Consider the following 6,894-nt stretch of genomic DNA (forward strand, 5'->3'; position numbering starts at 1 on the left):
GAAGAGTGGAGAAAGAAGAAGCAGGGCCAAATTTTTACCAGCTCTGGGAATCATGACTCCTCCCTTAATGGTATATTTTTCAGTTTTATTGAGGTACAATTGACAAATAAAATTGTAACATTCATAAAATGTACAAGGATATAATTCGATATATGTATACCTTGTGAAAGGATTCCCCTCATCAAGTTAACTAACACGTCCATCACCTCACATATTTACATTTTTTTCTCTTGATAAGAACACTTAAGTTCTACTCTCTTGCCAAATTTCAGTCATACAATACAGTGTAATCAACTATAGGGACCATGTTATACATTAGATCCTCAGACATTGTTTACCTTCTAAGTTAAAGCTTGTACCCTTTTACCAACCCCTTCCTATTCCCCCCGCATCCAGCCCCTGGCAACCACCTTTCTACTCATTCTATTCTGTTTCATCGAGTCCCATCATTTTTAAAAAATTTGTTCCTTTTTTTTTAGATTCCACATATAAGTGATATCATGCAGCATTTGATTTTCTCTGCCTGGCTTATTTCACGTAGCATAATTCTCTCCATATATGTATGTAACATTTTCTTTATCCATTCTTCCATCAACAGACGCTTAAGTTGTTTCCGTTCCTTGGCTGTTGTGAATAATGCTGCAGGAAACATGGGAATACATATCCCTCCAAGCTAGTGATTTTTGTTTCCTCTGAATATATATATATACCCAGAAGTGGGATTTCTAAGTCATAAGTTAGTTCTGTTTTTAATCTTTTGAGGAACCTCCTTATCGTTTCCATAGTAGCTGTATCAGTTTACATTCCCACCAACAGTGCAAGAGGGTTCCCTTTTCTCCACATCCTCTCCAGCATTTGTTCTCTTGTCTTTTTGGTAATAAATACCCTAATATGTGTGTGTATTTGCTCTTCTTTTTGTCTTGACATCACGTGCTGTACAGGTACCACCATTAAAGCATTTTCATAGTGAAAAATAAATAAATAAATAAATAAATACCCTAATAGCTCTGAGATGATAACTCATTGTGGTTTTGATTTTCATTTCCCTGATGATTAGTGGTGTTGACCACCTTTTCATGTACTTATTGGCCACTTTGTATATCTTCTTTGGAAAAATATCTATTCAGGTCCTTTGCCCATTTTAAAATTGATTTTTTTTTTTTTTTGCTATTGAATTGAATGAGTTCCTTGTATATTTTGGATAATAACTTCTTATCAGACATGTGGTTTGCATATGTTTTCTCCCATTCTGTAGGTTGCCTTTTCATTTTGTTGAGGGTTTCCTTTCCAATGCAGAAGATTTTTAGTTTGATGTAGCCCCACTTGCTTATTTTTGCTTTTGTTGCTTTTGCTTTTGGTATCAAATCAAAAAAATCTTTGCCGAGACCAACGTCAAGATTACTGCCTAGGTTTTCTTCTAGGAGTTTTAAGGTTTCAGGTCTTATATTCAAGTCTTTAATCCCTTCTGAGTTGATTTTTGTGTACAGAAAAATGTTTGTATCTTACACTTAAGATAGGGAGTCCAGTCTCGTTCTTTTGTGTGCGGATATCCAGTTTTCCCAGCACCATTTATTGAGGAGACTATGCTTTATCTATTGTAATTCCTGGTTCCTTTGTCAAAAATTAATTGACTACACATGTGTGGGTTTATCTCTGCATTCTCTTTTCTGTTCCACTGAACAATATATCTGTTTTTATGCCCATATCATACTGTTTTGATTACTATAACTTTGTAGTTTGAGATCAGGAAGTGTGATACCTTCAACTTTGTTTTTGTTTCTCAAAATTGCTTTGGCTGTTCAGGGTCTTCTGTGGTTCCATACACATTGTAGATTTTTTTGGTTCTATTTCTGTAAAACCTACGATTGGGATTTTGATAGGGATTGCACTGAATCTGTAGGCTGCTTTGAGCAGTATGGACATTTTAACAATATTAATTCTTCCAATCCCTGAATGTGAAATATCTTTGCATTTATTTGTGTCTTCATGAATTTCTTTCATTAATGTCTTCTGGTTTCAACATATAGCTTTTTTCCACCTCCTTGGTAAAATTTGTTCCTAAGTATTTGATTCTTTTTGGTGCTATTATAAATGAGATTGTTCCTCTAATTTCTTGTTCTGAAAGTTTGTTGTTAGTGTATAGAAATGCTATTGATTTTGTATCCTATAACTGTACTGTACTGAAATCATTTATTAGTTCTAACAGGTTTGGGTTTTATATTTGGAGTCTTCAGGGTTTTCTCCATATAATACCATGTCATCTGCAGAGAAAATTTTACTGCTTCCTTTCTAATTTGGATGCCTATTTATTTCCTTTTTTTTTTTTTTTTTGCCTAATTTCTCTGTATAGGATTCTAGTATTATGCTGAATAGGAGTGGTGAGGGTGGGCATCCTTGTCTTGGTCCTGATTGTAGAGGAACACCAGTGAGTATGATGTTAGCTGTGGGCTTGTCATAAATGGCCTTTATTATGTTGAGGTAGATTCCTTCTATAACCAATTCATTGAGAATTTGTACCATCAAATGATGTTAAATTTTGTCAAATGTTTCTTCTGCATCTACTGAGATTGTCATATGATTTTTATCCTTCATTTAGTTATAATGGTGTATCACGTTTACTGCTTCATGTATGTTGTGCCATCCTTGCATCCCAGGAATAAATTCCACTTAATCATAGTGTATGATCCTTTCAATGTGCTGTTGAATTTGGTTTGTTAATATTTTGTTGATGAATTTTTGCATCTATGTTCATCAGGGATGTTGTTGGCCTGTAATTTTCTTTTCTTGTAATGTCCTTGTCTGGGTTTCTATCAGGGTAATACAGGCCTTGTAAAATGAATTTGGATGTGTTCCCTCCTATTCCATTTTTTGGAAGAGTTTGAGGAGAATTGGTATTAGTTCTTCTTTAAATGTTTGAAGTGGAGCCATCTGGTTCTGAACTGATTTTGTTCAGAAGTTTATGATTACTGATTTAATTTTCTTACCAGTAATTAATTTGTTTGGATTTTCTCTTTCTTCATAATTCAGTGTTGGTAGGTTGTATGTTTCTACAAGTTTATCCACTTCTTATAAGTTATCTAATTTATTGGTGTTTAGTTGTTCCTAGTAGTTTGTTATGATTGTTAGTATTTCTGTGTTATCAGTTGTAATGTCTTGTCTTTCATTTTTTATTTTATTTATTTGAGTTTTCTCTCTTTTTTTCATAGTTAGTCTAGCTAAAAGTTTGTCAGTTTTGTTAGTCTTTTTAAAAACCATCTCTTAGTTTTACTGATCTTTACTATTATCTTTCTAGTCTTTATTTAATTCATTTCCTTCCTTCTACTAATTTTGGGCTTAGTTTGTTCTTTTTCTAGTTCATTGAGGTGTATAGCTAGGTGGTTTATTTTAGATCTTTCTTTTTTTTCTTAATGTAGGCATTTATTGCTATATACTTCCCTCTTAGAACTGCTTTTGCTGCATCTCAGTTTTGGTATGTTGTATTTCCATTTTAATTTGTATCAAGGTAATTTAAAAATTTTCCTTTTTGTTTTTCTCTGACTTATTGTTTGTTCAGAAGCATGTTATTTAATTATCACGTATTTGTAAAGTTTTCAGTTTTCCTTTTGTAATTTATTTCAAGTTTCATACCGTTGGGATTAGAAACAATGCTTGGTATGATTTCAAACATCTTAAATTCATTTAGACTTGTTTTGAGGCCTACTATATGAACTATCCAGAGAATGTTTTATGTGTGCTTGAGAAGAATATGTATTCTGCTGCTTTTGGATGAAATATTCTGTATGTCTGTTAGGCCCATCTGGTTTACAGTGTAATTTAAGTCCAGTTTTCCCTTATTAATTTTATGTTGAGAAGATCTATCTATTGTTGAAAGTGGAGTATTGAAGTACCCTACTATTATTGTATTGCTGTCTATTTTTCCCTTCAAAACTGTTAATATTTGCTTTATAGATTTAGGTGCTCTAATATTGGGTGCATATACATTTACAGTGATTTAATTCTTTCATTTCCTTCTGGTATCCCCATAATACATGTATTGGTCAGCTTAATGTGTTCTGTAAGTCAAACTATTTTCACTCCCAGCCTTGAAGGAGTGATCTTGTGTAGGAGATGAACCTTATCCTTCAACCCTGCTCTAGCTCTTAGTTGTCTCTCAAACCTTTGGGATTGTCCAAGCTGCAGTCTTTCTTCTTGGTGACTCCTAGCAGTTCAATGAGTGCCAAGACCCATACATCTCAAAGGGGAGGATTGCAGTTAGCACAGGTTGATTAGAAGCTGAACTCCCAGGTAGCAGTTGGAAGCATGTAGTCAAACTCCTTCCAGGGAGAAACTGGGATATGGGTGTTTGCACCTGCTGCTTCTGCACTGAGCCCTGTAGAAATAGCTGCAAGCAAGCATTCACATGTCTGTTAAGAACTCCTTCTTTTTTTGCTTATTCCTGTGGGACTTGTGAATGCAAGTCCTGCTGGCTTTCTGAACTACGTGATTTGGGGGCCCATCCCTTGGGTGGCAGCCTTAAAAGTTGGGCCACTAGGTGTGGGAGTGTCACTCCTCAGGGAGAACCTGGGAGTTGAAGGTTCCCTCCTGATTGAATGCTGCTACACTGTTACACAGCAGTAGCTAGCTGGCACTGTACTGGGGTGGGATTTATGGCAAGCGTGTGTCTCAGCCTTTCCTCCCTATTTTCATGTGGGTATTTTTTCAGTCACCTGATAGGTAGGAGTCACTCAACTAGTTTCTGCATTTCTCTCAGAAGGAATTGTTCTGTGTGTAGCTGTATATTCAGAATGTTCATGGGAGGAAGGAACTTCAGGGACCTCTTATTTTGTCATCATGGTCCGGACTCTCAGCAGAGACCCTCCCCCCCACCATGGTGTTTTTTGCCATTATATCTCATTGAATTTTCACTAGACTAAAAACTGCTGGAAGGAGTTAGCAACTAGTATTAACATTCCCTTTTACAAGTGAGTAATCTGACAATATCCCCCGCCTCCAAACTTCTTTAATCACTTCTATGGCTCTGAATTGCCTTAAGAATAAGATTTAAACACTCTACAAAGCCCTTCACAGACTTGTTTCTTTCCTTCCTCAGCAAGCCCAATTCATACTGCTGCCCTTTCACACAGTAATGTCCAGACATACTGAGTTTTTGAAATTTCTCCATGCACTTCTCTCTCTCTCTCTCTCATTCACTTGGTGTTTCAGTTATCTATTGCTGTATAACCAACGATCCCAACACTTAGTAACTCAAAATAGCAATGATTTATTATCTCTCATGATTCTGTGGGTTGGCTGGGTGTTCTGCCAGTCTTGCCTGGTTCTTCTTACGTGGATTCATTCTTCTGATGGGCAGCTGGAACTGGAGTGTCTAAAATGGCCCCACCTACACATTGTGGCCTTGGTAAAGATGGCAAGAAGGTTGGGATGTCTCTCCACATGGTCTCTTATCCTTCAGCCATCTAGTCCAAGCTTCTTTACATGATGGCTGTGTTACGAGAGGCAGGAATGGGAATTGAAAGGTCTCTTAAAGCTCCAGAATTTCTGCATGTCATTTCCTCCACATCTCAGTGGTCAGAGCAAGTCACAGTTTAGATTCAGGGGAAAAGTTGATTGTATTGCTTGATAGAAGAAGCAGCAGCATCACATTGCAAAGGGGTGGCGACACAGAGAGTCATGATTCATTGAAGGCCACTGATATTATAATAGGCACATAGAAATGTTCTTCCCTTTCACTTGGTGAATGCGTATTTGCCGAATTTGTCTCAATGGGTAGCGGCTCCCTTTCTGGGCTTCTGTGACCTACTGGGCTAATCGCTATGAAAGCATTTATCACAGGCTCTGAAATCACCTGCTTCCAAATGCATCTTCTCTAGACTGTGAGTCCACCAGTTTTATCTCTAGGGTATAGCACATGGACTGGAACCTGGATGGAGTTCACTAAATATTAATTAAAGGGATGAGGCTCAAAGAGTTAAGAATCTTATCCAAGATTACACAGAAAATAAGCTCTACTATATTGCCTGGGAGTCTTCCCTCAAGAAATGAAGGCCTTATGTCAAATTTTAAAAATAATAGTGATGAATATAATGGAATTATCTTATATTGCCTTTATTTTATTTTATTTTATTTACTTGAAGTATAGTTAATGTACCTTATTATACTTTACAGGTGTACAATATTCATAATTTTAAAGTTCATACTCCATTTACAGTTATAAAATACTGGCTATATTCCCCATGTTGTACAACATATCCTTGTAGCTTATTTTATACATAATAGTTTGTACCTCTGAAACCCCTACCCCTATGTTGCCCCTCCCTGCTTTCCTTTCCCTTCTGGTAACCACTAGTTTCTTCTCTGTATCTGTGAGTCTGCTTTTTTTGTTGTTGTTGTTATATTCACTAGTCTGATACATTTTTTAGATTCCACATATAAGTGATATCATACAGAATTTGTATTTCTCTGTCTGACTTATTTAACTTATCATGATATCCTCCAAGTCCATCCATGTTGTTGCAAATGGCAAAATTTCATTCTTTTTTATGGCTGAGTATATTCCATTGTTTGTATATATATATATATATATATATATATATATATATATATATACCACATCTTCTTTATCCATTAATTTGTTGATAGACATTTTGGTTGCTTCCATATCTTGGCAATTGTAAATAATGCTGCTATGAACATTGGGGTGCATGTATCTTTTTGAATAGGTGTTTTTTTTGGGGGGGTATACAGCTGGGAGTGGAATTGCTGGGTCATATCATAGTTCTATTTTTAATTTTTTGAGAAAACTCCATACTGTTTTCTATAGTGGCTTCACCAATTTACATTCCCTCCAACAGTATATGAGGGTTCCGAATTCTTCACATCCTCGCCAACATTTGT

The sequence above is a fragment of the Delphinapterus leucas genome, chromosome 4, assembly GCF_059928025.1.
Source record: "Delphinapterus leucas isolate spDelLeu-1000000601 "Yukka" chromosome 4, BTC_Dleu_Yukka2, whole genome shotgun sequence".
In the NCBI taxonomy this organism is placed as follows: Eukaryota; Metazoa; Chordata; class Mammalia; order Artiodactyla; family Monodontidae; genus Delphinapterus; species Delphinapterus leucas.